This window comes from Lithobates pipiens, unplaced genomic scaffold (assembly GCF_037356315.1).
Source record: "Lithobates pipiens isolate NorthernLeopardFrog02 unplaced genomic scaffold, aLitPip1_a1.2 Scaffold_1, whole genome shotgun sequence".
Lineage (NCBI taxonomy): Eukaryota > Metazoa > Chordata > Amphibia > Anura > Ranidae > Lithobates > Lithobates pipiens.
Genome location: NW_027507685.1, coordinates 257,063,569 through 257,074,961, shown reverse-complemented (window position 1 = coordinate 257,074,961; position 11,393 = coordinate 257,063,569).

Below are 11,393 nucleotides of genomic sequence, written 5' to 3'. Positions count from 1 at the left end.
CTGTAACCCAAACACTAACCCTTCCTGTAACCTCAACACTAACCCTTCCTGTAACCCCAACACTAACCCTTCCTGTAAACCCAACATTAACCCTCCCTGTAATCCCAACACTAAACCTCCCTGTAACCCCAACACTAACCCTTTCTGTAAGCCCAACATTAACCCTCCCTGTAACCTCAACACTAAACCTCCCTGTAACCCAAACACTAACCCTTCCTGTAACCTCAACACTAACCCTTCCTGTAACCCCAACACTAACCCTTCCTGTAAGCCCAACATTAACCCTCCCTGTAACCTCAACACTAAACCTCCCTGTAACCCCCAACACTAACCCTTCCTGTAACCTCAACACTAACCCTCCCCATAATCCCAACACCAAACCTCCCTGTAACTCCAACACTAACCCTTCCTTGCAACCCCAACACTAACCCTTCCTGTAAGCCCAACATTAACCCTCCCCGTAATCCCAACACCAAACCTCCCTGTAACTCCAACACTAACCCTTCCTGTAACCTCAACACTAACCCTCCTTGCAACCCCAACACTAACCCTTCCTGTAAGCCCAACATTAACCCTCCCTGTGACCTCAACACTAACTCTTTCTGTACACTTACACTTCTCTTCCTGTAATCTGACCAGTAATATTCTCTGTGACCCCAAGACTAACCCTGCTTGTCCCTTTACCCTTCCTGTAAACCTAACACTAACTCTCCATGTAACCCTAACGCTAACACTCTTTGTAACCCTAACACCAATCCTCTTTGTAACCACTAGGATGTGGAAACCTTACAAAAAGATCTGAACAAATGAATGGGGTGGGCAACTACATGACAAATGAGGTTCAATGTAGAAGATGTTGAAAATAATGCATTTGGGTAGCAAACATAGGAATGCAATCTGTACACTGGGGGGGAGAACCTCAGGGGGAATCTAGGATGGAAAAGGACCTGGGGGTCCTAGTAGATGATGGGCTCAGCAATGCCAAGCTGCTGCTAACAAAGCAAACAGAATATTGGCTTTAAAAAAGGGGATCAACTCCAGAGATAAAATGATAATTCTCCCCTCTACAAGACTCTGGTCCGGCCGCACCTGGAGTATACTGTCCAGTTCTGGGCACCAGTCCTCAGGAAGGATGTACTGGAAATGGAGCAACTACAAAGAAGGGCAACAAAGCTGATAAAGGGTCTGGAGGATATTAGTTATGAGGAAAGGTTGTGAGCTCTGAACTTATTCTCTCTGGAGGAGAGACGCTTGAGAGGGGATATGATTTCAATATATAAATACCGGACTGGTGACCCCACAATAGGGAGAAAACTTTTTCACAAAAGGGAGTTTAATAAGACTCGTGGCCACTCATTAAAATTAGAAGAAAAGAAGTTTAACCTTAAACTATGTAGAGGGTTTTTTACTGTAAGAGCGGCAAGGATGTGGAATTCCCTTCCACAGGCGGTGGTCTCAGCGGGGAGCATCGATAGTTTCAAAAAACTATTAGATAATCACCTGAACGACCTCAACATACAGGAATATACAATGTAATACTGACATATAATCGCACACATAGGTTGGACTTGATGGACTTGTGTCTTTTTTCAACCTCACCTTCTATGTAACTATGTAACTATGTAATCATTCCTGTGACCCTAACATCAATCATCCCTTTTACCTTCCCTATACTTGTAATACTTACTCTGCCATTAACCCATAAACTTAACTTTACCCTCCCTGTATCCCTATAGATACACATAGAGGACATTATACATACCGATACCAGCACTGGGAACTCGGCCTTCTTACCCCATAGCGAGACCCTCAGAATAGAGGGGCTATGCACTGTATGCAGGTGTTTTCAGCAATGAATGAAACAATACAGCATCCATCAGCATCAATCCTCTCCTCCTGCCATTGATTAATTATCTATTGACCATTTTTCCTGTCTATACTATGTGTTTTTCTCAACTCTGTCACTGAATGTCCTGTAGTTGACCCATCTAAATAGGGAGGGGGCACATTGATTGGAAAAATAAGAAAGAAAATTGCTAATTGCTACCCTCACCCACCACTGAGATAAACAGCCTTGGAAATTCTTCCTGGTCTCTTTCTTCCCTTCTATATAGCAATCTTTTCCGTTTTCCCTCCCTATTTTTTCCTTTTCCACATTCCCTATTCCCTCTTTTCCTTTCTCTTTCCTATTTATGTCCCCCTTCTTATACTTCCTTCCTTTCTTCCACTCCCACTCCCCCCCCCCTATTTTTGCTACCCCCCTTTTTTCCTTCTCTTTCTGCCTTTTCTTGTTCGTTCTTTTTTTTCTCTCTTTTTCTTTATCTTTCATCCATTTTCCACGACTTTTTCTCAATTCCTTTTGTGTGTGCTTGAGTGTAGATCTACATTACCATTACATATAGATTTTTCTACACTATTCTAGTCAGTCCTACGTTTACTGCCTCTTGTGTCCGCCCTGGGAGAGACACCCGTCTAGGTGTCTCAAATTTCCATTTGATGCCCTCTTTGGGTTTCCATTGGTGAGTTTCACTGTTGTCTATAAAACCCCATCAATCAAGTTTCATTTGGTAGCTTAGCTACAATGAAGTTACAAACCTGTGTAATATTTATGTAACTATTAGATTGTAGAAGGAAATAGCTTAGGAATATAATAGTTATATAACTACATGTGTGTACCCTCATCCCAGTAATTTGAATCAAGGGGGTATGTGGATATCTCCTATCTCCCAATGGAGACATCAACAAGGGAAAGTGAGCATGGGGACTGTTTTTACGGGGCACATAGAATATTTTTATTCATAAGGATTTGATATCAAAACAATAAATCATATTTAAAAAAGGATTTATTTGAAAAAGACATATAAAAATAAATACATAAAATATCTCAAAATACAGTTGGTAGAGACGAATGAGGTAATTATTCAACTAGTTTCGCTTCATAGCTTCATCAGGATATTACCTGAGTCTCTCTCTCCAACCCTATTCCAGCTCATAGTCGGGTTCAATGATGTAGAAGGGGAGGAAAGGATCTTTCCCGGCGGCTGGGAGAGGAATATTTCACAACAACGATAGCGGATCCAAATATAGGGGATATTAGCACTTATTAAAGGAAGGGTAAAGGATTTGAAGGATCCCGTAGGTGCCAGGGGAACTGGCTTAACTAGAGATATCATATACCGAGGGTCTAGATAGTAGATACGATGCAGGGTCCATTTTAATTAATTAGATGGTCTATTTGGCCTCAATTGCTGTCCGGTCCTTGTGCCATGTACCCTTTGTTTCCACCGGATCCCGTCGCTGCTTTTATATGTCTTTTTCAAATAAATCCTTTTTTAAATATGATTTATTGTTTTGATATCAAATCCTTATGAATAAAAATATTCTATGTGCCCCGTAACAGTCCCCATGCTCACTTTCCCTTGTTGATGTCTCCATTGGGAGATAGGAGATATCCACATACCCCCTTGAACTATTAGATTGTATCTGTCTATTTCTAGATGCTCTGGTTTAAACCTCCTGAAGAAGTGACATACGCAGCGAAACTTGCTGAGGAATCGTCTCTACCTGCATCAATTTGTTCCCATCTACTAGATGGGTTCTAGAGTATATAATCTCTAACCCAATGTTATTACATACAACAATTCTCAATATGTCTTGCTGTGACTGTATTTTATGTATTTTCTTTAATAAATGTACTGAATTTTTTTTTATATGTAGCGCTGACACATTTTCGCCCTTTGATGTAGTGTAAATGTTCTACAATGTAAGCCTATGGACAATTCTTAGTGTTTGGCGCCATCTAGCGGTCAAATACAGAACATGGATTGTGATAACTTTTTTTTTTCTTAAGTGTTGAACACAATACAGGAAGTGACTGTTGTTTGTTTAGAAGGTTGACCTTTTTTACCTAGGAGGCTTGATGACCTACCCATGGACACCCTCTCTTACAGTGCAGGCTGGGTAGAACATAAAAGGAACCCGAGCGGCCATTTTTAGGTCTCTTGGGATCGCGTTGCCAGCCTGCGAGGATCTGTGCAGAGGCCTCCCGTTAGAAGGGGCCTACAGCCATCACAGATCGCAACCTCGACAGCTTATGTGAGTGAACTGACAGTGCAGGAAACACAGTGATTGGATTGGAGAAATCCAGAGACACTCGTTTGAGCATCGGAGGATCGGGTTTACCCAGCATAGCGGAACGGAGTAACGGAGCCATCTGACGGAGAAGCAAGCTGCATTCACCGGACCAGAGCTACTACACGGAGTTCTGATCCAGTTGGTGAGTGGGTCAAAACCCAAAGTTTGTTAACTTTCACACTCAGATAGACTCATACACAGGTCTCACTGGGATCTATAGTTCCACGGAGGAGGGGCCAAGTAACTAACACTAAGCAGGTCTGAGGCCTATCTACTCTGGCGTTTCCGAGTTTGGTAACATAGTTGCTTAAGTTACACCAGGAGCACCTTTACCTCAACTTAACTTACTTTAATCTGTGGATTACAAAGAGTTACTTTAGCTAGCAAAGACAAGAAGATCAAAGACCAAGTACTTTAAGTGAGATCTCACGCATAGCTTTAAAAGTAGGGGGAGCTCCCTGGTATATATATATATATATATATATATATATATATATATATATATATATATATATATATATATATATATATATATATTGTTGGCAATTGTTTGTGTTAAAATTCGTCTGTTCCTATGTTGGGATGACAGCATAACTACTGTAATCACCCTTTGAAATATATTTACAGTAATACACATTTGGTTAAGTATCCGGTTGTGTGGAGTGTTGTTTTCTCCCAGCAGGTGGAGCCAGTGAATCCTGAGGTTACCACACAAGTATATTGCATCAAATTATATTGTACTGTATTGTATTGCACCACAGCTGTGTCAAGGGGACTTAGTCAATTCGGGGGAGTTCATTAGCAGAGTGCAGGCCCAAATCAAAATTCAGCCGCTCCTTCGGGGGTAAGTGCTACATATATAATATAACTTGTCTCAAATTACTGGGTACCGGGATAGTCCTTCCATCATCACTGGCGTTACAGGGCATTCTTTGGAGTAGTTCATGTTAACCCGTCCCTCTCGCTATAGCTACAAGCACATTGTTCACTTTCATGGAGCACTCCATCATTGGAAGCTCCACAAGTGGTCAGATTTTGGCTCCTGATCCCACAATCTTCCTATGTGAGTGGGCCTCTTAGAGTTGGTCATAGACCTTGGAGGGCAGTTGGTCATAAATATCAGAAGACAACTAGTTATATATATTAGGGAGAAGTTGGTTATAGACCTCAGAAGACAGTTGGATATAGATCTCAGATAGTTGGTTATATACATCAAAGCAGAGTTACTCATAGACCTCAGATTACAGTTAGCCATAGACCTCAGAGGACAGTTGGTAAAATATCTCAGAGGACAGTTGGTGATAGACATCAGAGGACAGCTGGTCATAAACCTCAGAGGACAGCTGGTCATGGACCTCAGAGGACAGTTGGTAAAAGACCTCAGAGGACAGTTTGTCATATACCTCAGTGGACAGCTGGTCATGGACCTCAGAGGACAGTTGGTTATGGACCTCAGTGGAGAGTTAGTAATAGACCCCAAAGGTAAGTTGGTCTACAAATCAGAGGACAGGTAGCCACAGACCTCAGAGAACAGCTAGTCATAAACATCAGAAGGCAGTTTGTCATAAACATTAGTGGAAAGTCAGCCATAGACCATTGATCAACAGAGCACAGTTACAGTGGTGTGAAAAAGTGTTTGCCCCCTTCCTCATTTCCTGTTCCTTTGCATGTTTGTCACACTTAAGTGTTTCGGAACATCAAACCAATTTAAACAATAGTCAAGGACAACACAAGTAAACACAAAATGCAATTTGTAAATGAAGGTGTTTATTATTAAAGGTGAAAAAAAATCCAAACCATCATGGCCCTGTGTGAAAAAGTGATTGCCCCCCTTGTTAAAACATACTATAACTGTGGTTGTCCACACCTGAGTTCAATTTCTCTAGCCACACCCAGGCCTGATTATTGCCACACCTGTTCACAATCAAGGCATCACTTAAATAGGAGCTGCTTGACACAGTAAGGTCCACCAGAAGATCCTTAAAAGCTACACATCATGCCGAGACCCAAAGAAATTCAGGAACAATTCAGAAAGAAAGTAATTGAGATCTATCAGTCTGGAAAGGGTTATAAAGCCATTTCCAAAGCTTTGGGAATCCAGCGAACCACAGTGAGAGCCATTATCTACAAATGGCGAAGACATGGAACAGTGGTGAACCTTCCCAGGAGTGGCCGGCCGCCCAAAATTACCCCAAGAGCGCAGCGACGACTCATCCAAGAGGTCACAAAAGACCCCACAACAACGTCCAAGGAACTGCAGGCCTCACTTGCCTCAGTTAAGGTCAGAGTTCATGCCTCCACCATCAGGAAAATACTGGGCAAAAATGGCCTGCATGGCAGAGTTCCAAGGAGAAAACCACTGCTGAGCAAAAAGAACATCAAAGCTCGTCTCAATTTCTCCACAACACATCTTGATGATCCCCAAGACTTTTGGGACAACATTCTGTGGACCGATGAGACAAAAGTGGAACTCTTTGGAAGGTGTGTGTCCAAGTATATCTGGCGTAGAAGGAACACTGCATTTCATAAAAAGAACATTATACCAACAGTAAAATATGGTGGTGGTAGTGTGATGGTCTGGGGCTGTTTTGCTGCTTCAGGACCTGGAAGACTTGCCGTGATAAAAGGAACTATGAATTCTGCTGTCTACCAAGAGATCCTGAAGGAGAATGTCCGACCATCTGTTCGTGTACTCAAGCTGAAACGAACTTGGGTTCTGCAGCAGGACAATGATCCTAAACACACCAGCAAGTCCACCACCGAATGGCTGAAGAAAAACAAAATGAAGACTTTGGAGTGGCCTAGCCAAAGTCCTGACCTGAATCCTATTGAGATGTTGTGGTATGACCTTAAAAAGGCCGTTTATGCTCGAAAACCCTCTAATGTAACTGAATTAGGACAATTCTGCAAAGATGAGTGGGCCAAAATTCCTCCAGGACGCTGTAAAAGCCTCATTGCACGTTATCGCAAACGCTTGATTGCAGTTGTTGCTGCTAAGGGTGGCCCAACCAGTTATTAGGTTTAGGGGGCAATCACTTTTTCACACAGGGCCATGATGGTTTGGATTTTTTTTCACCTTTAATAATAAACACCTTCATTTACAAATTGCATTTTGTGTTTACTTGTGTTGTCCTTGACTATTGTTTAAATTGGTTTGATGTTCCGAAACACTTAAGTGTGACAAACATGCAAAGGAACAGGAAATGAGGAAGGGGGCAAACACTTTTTCACACCACTGTACTATAGCAATAGACCTCAGAGGACAGTTGGTCCATACAACAGAGGACAGTTAGCCATAGATCTGATAGGACAGTTGGTCATAAACATCAGAGAGTAATTGGCTTTTTACATCAAAGGATAAACGATATATTGCCATTTACCTCTGGCTGGTGCTATCCCCTTATAAGCGGTCCTGTGGTCATAGTCCTCAGACCCCTTTCACACTGGGGCATTTTTCAGGCGTTTTTCAAGCGCTTTAGCGTTAAAAAAAGCGCCTGAAAGAAGCCGCAACTGCAATCCCAATGTAAAAGCCCAAGTGCTTTCACACCGAGATCCCTTTCACACTGGGGCGTTTTTCAGGTGCTCTAGCGTTAAAAAAAGAGCCTGAAAGAAGCTGCAACTGCAATCCCAATGTAAAAGCCCGAGTGCTTTCACACCAAGGCGCTGCGCTGGCAGAGCGTCAAAAAAAGTCCTGCAAGCAGCTTCTTTGCAGTGCTTTTGGAGCGGTGAATACAACGCTCCTAAAGCGCCCCTTCCCATTGAAATCAATGGAAAGCGCCTGAAAAACGTCTGAAAAACGCTATTGGCAGCAGCGTTTTGTGGGTGCTTTTAACCCTTTATTTGGCCACTAGCAGGGGTTAAAAGCGCCCCAATAATGCTCGAAAAAACGCTGGTAAAGCGCTGCTAGTTTAAGCGGCGCTTTACGAGCATTTTTCGTGCGCTGACATTGTGAAAGGGGTCTTAAAGCACTTGGGCTTTCACATTGGGACTGCAGATGAGGCTTCTTTCAAGCGCTTTACAGGCGCTTTTTTTTAACGCTAAAGCGCCTGAAAAACACCTGAAAAACACCCCAGTGTGAAAGGGGTCTCAGAGGAAAGTCGATCAAGCAGTTAAAATCTGATTTCAAAGTCCAGCTTCGAACATAAGCTTTCAGATTATCTGAGACCCCATGTTTATACTACGGACAAGGTACAGAAGCAATCAAAGTCAAGATTACAATGTAGCTCTTGGTATTTATAAGATACTTTTTTTTTTTTTTTTATGCAAGGATAAAAAAAAATAAAGCCCTTCAAGTTCATTGACTCATATAGCACCACATACTGTAAATAACAATAAAAAAACACACTGCAGTGAGCATCAAGAATTTAAATGACTTTTAACAACATTATTAACATCAGTTTCCACGTGACATACTGTTGGCTTTTTATCATCACTTTAACTTAAAGTAACACGATCATAAAGTCACCCCCCCCCCTTCTCTTGGCAGATCAGTAAGCTTTAAATAATGTCATTCTAAGTCTGTCTTATTAGCTCACTGGGGATGGGAAATGCGACCTCGACATAAAAATCAAATGTAGATTGGGCCGGAGAATGAACACGTAATTGCGTGTTTAAGGCTGAAGGCATAAATATTATTGTAGAAGCCAAAGCCGACTTGTTTCCTTCACACACGGCTCAGCACATGCAATCTCAGAATTTAATATGCTCCACGTAGTCTTTCAGCATGGCAGAAGATTACATTTCCAAAAGAAGGTTATTATGTGTCTTCTGTATCACAGCTTGAGACAAGGCTGCCCTCTACAGAATGAGAGCCTGAAAACTTCCCCGAAAGAGACCACACAAGAACCGAGCGCCAGTAAACAAGCACTGAAGCCATTTTTTTATCAAATGTCTGAAATAGGGCTGTGCTGAGTGATTTTATCGAAATAGCCATGGAACCGATAATTAAGCCTTTGCCAAGATGTCATTGAAATTATCTTCACATGTCACCATGTAGTACTGCTTAGGTGCAATTTACTAGACAACCCTTCATCCTCTTTCTAAGCCAGCCCTGCTTAGAAAACGAGTTCCAAGGATAAGGTCTATGGTCAGTCATTGACGCCCCAAAAACAGCACACTCACTATAATGCTATCACGTACCTGGTGCTGGAGGCCAGTGGAGAGAGGGCTTCCCTTGTGTCTAAGTTCCAGACTCCCCTGAAGGTGAAACGGGATGAGTAGGGCCCAAAGTAGCATGGGCCATCTGCTGGACTGTTTTCAGGGGAACTCAGGGGTACAGCTGATGTGCTGGAGTGGAGTCTTCAGACATGTGGTCCCTGGGAGACGTAGCAGGTCTTTGGTAACACGGAGACTGGAGCGGAGTCGGTTCAAAGCCAATGTCATGTTCCAGGTGGGTTTTAGAGCAGGCGTGGATAGCAAGGCCCAAAGTGGCATGTGTTGTCTGCTGGACTGTTTGCAGGGGAACTCAGGGGTACAGCTGATGTGCTGGAGTGGAGTCTGCAGACAGGTGATGCCCGTGAGATGTAGCTGGTCTTTGGTAACACGGAGACTGGAGTGGAATCGGTTCAAAGCCAATGTCAGGTGCCAGGTGGGTTTTAGAGCAGGCGTGGATAGCAAGGCTCAAAGTAGCATGGGCTGTCTGCTGGACTGTTTTCAGGGGAACTCAGGGGTACAGCTGATGTGCTGGAGGGGAGTCTTCAGACATGTGGTCCCCGGGAGACGTAGCTGGTCTTTGGTAACACAGAGACTGGAGCAGAGTCGGTTCAACGCCAATGTCAGGTGCCAAGTGGGTTTTAGAGCAGGCGTGGATAGCAAGGCCCAAAGTGGCATGGGCTGTCTGCTGGACTGTTTGCAGGGGAACTCAGGGGTACAGCTGATGTGCTGGAGTGGAGTCTGCAGACAGGTGATGCCCGTGAGATGTAGCTGGTCTTTGGTAACACGGAGTCTGGAGCGGAGTCGGTTCAAAGCCAATGTCAGGTGCCAGGTGGGTTTTAGAGCAGGCGTGGATAGCAAGGCCCAAAGTAGCATGGGTTGTCTGCTGGACTGTTTGCAGGGGAACTAAGTGGTACAGTTGATGTCCTGGGGTGGAGTCTTTAGACATGTGGTCCCCGGGAGACGTAGCTGGTCTTTGGTAACACGGAGACTGGAGCGGAGTCGGTTCAAAGCCAATGTCATGTTCCAGGTGGGTTTTAGAGCAGGCGTGGATAGCAAGGCCCAAAGTGGCATGTGTTGTCTGCTGGACTGTTTGCAGGGGAACTCAGGGGTACAGCTGATGTGCTGGAGTGGAGTCTGCAGACAGGTGATGCCCGTGAGATGTAGCTGGTCTTTGGTAACACGGAGACTGGAGTGGAATCGGTTCAAAGCCAATGTCAGGTGCCAGGTGGGTTTTAGAGCAGGCGTGGATAGCAAGGCTCAAAGTAGCATGGGCTGTCTGCTGGACTGTTTTCAGGGGAACTCAGGGGTACAGCTGATGTGCTGGAGGGGAGTCTTCAGACATGTGATCCCCGGGAGACGTAGCTGGTCTTTGGTAACACAAAGACTGGAGCAGAGTCGGTTCAACGCCAATGTCAGGTGCCAAGTGGGTTTTAGAGCAGGCGTGGATAGCAAGGCCCAAAGTGGCATGGGCTGTCTGCTGGACTGTTTGCAGGGGAACTCAGGGGTACAGCTTATGTGCTGGAGTGGAGTCTGCAGACAGGTGATGCCCGTGAGATGTAGCTGGTCTTTGGTAACACGGAGTCTGGAGCAGAGTCGGTTCAAAGCCAATGTCAGGTGCCAGGTGGGTTTTAGAGCAGGCGTGGATAGCAAGGCCCAAAGTAGCATGGGTTGTCTGCTGGACTGTTTGCAGGGGAACTAAGTGGTACAGTTGATGTCCTGGGGTGGAGTCTTTAGACATGTGGTCCCCGGGAGACGTAGCTGGTCTTTGGTAACACGGAGACTGGAGCGGAATCGGTTCAAAGCCAATGTCAGGTGCCAGGTGGGTTTTAGAGCAGGCGTGGATAGTAAGGCCCAAAGTGGCATGTGTTGTCTGATGGACTGTTTGCAGGGGAACTCAGGGGTACAGCTGATGTGCTGGAGTGGAGTCTGCAGACAGGTGGTGCCCGTAAGACGTAGCAGGTCTTTGGTAACACAAAGAATGGAGCAGAGTCAGTTCAAAGCCAAGGCCAGGTGCCATGTGGGTTTCAAAGCAGATGGTCAGGTGGATAGCTGACCATTTGTGGGCACTGATTGGCATTGCTTGGGCATATGTTGGCACATGTGGA